Genomic DNA, 933 nt, shown 5'->3' with positions numbered 1-933 from the left:
TTTTTTTTTTCCTTATATTACTGATGATAACATTAAACTTTTATAAAAAGCTAAATAATGTGGGTAAACTGTGTTGAAAATTTACTGAACTAAATAAATAAGAGAGGGCATCAGTTTCTTTTTTGCGTCTTTTCAAGAATTTTTTTAGCGTATAGACGATACGATTTCTTCTCACTAATTTCATGTATAAGCCTGTCATTGTTTTGCCAATTAGTTATTGGTTTGTGCTAACAATTATATTTAACTAATAAAGCAGCTGTTACCGCCTGCTGTAGTACCAGGATATTGTTTTAATTAAAAACTCCACCTTACCAATTCTCAACTTACTACAAAGAAAGTTTGAAAGGTACAGACCACGATAGATGCTTGGTATAGTTGCATGTATTTATTAAATCTGAGTATGTGAGAGCTATGGTTTTAAATAATCTGTACATATTTTTTACTGTTCTTTCGCTATCGTGATTATTTGATCATTATACTTGAGTCTACTATATAATAAAGTGCTTGATCAGGGTCGTAGTCAGATTTTCGTTTCGGTGGGGAGGCGGTATTGTAGGAGACTAATCGAGCATATGTGGCGCTTTGAAAATTAATATTTAAACTTTAACTTCATAGGGTGATTTTGCCCCTAAACTCCCTACCTGGCTTTTCCCATGATACTGTGTTCTCTTTAAAGCATTAGATGTGTATCTAAATATTGAATACCGTTTTGGTCGAGGTCTACAAATAAAAATAGTATATTCTGCCATTAAAATCACATCATCATAAAATATTACCGTCACATTCCTATTATCAATACATTAATGTTTAATGTACTTATTATACGTTAAGAAGTAATATCATCATGTTATGATCCCAATTGCTAAAATTTGTAATCATGTTTGTTACACTAGATGTATAGAAATACTTTTTATTTATTACAAACAGTTACAT

Source organism: Zerene cesonia, chromosome 1 (genome assembly GCF_012273895.1).
Source record: "Zerene cesonia ecotype Mississippi chromosome 1, Zerene_cesonia_1.1, whole genome shotgun sequence".
In the NCBI taxonomy this organism is placed as follows: Eukaryota; Metazoa; Arthropoda; class Insecta; order Lepidoptera; family Pieridae; genus Zerene; species Zerene cesonia.
This window is presented reverse-complemented; position numbering follows the sequence as displayed.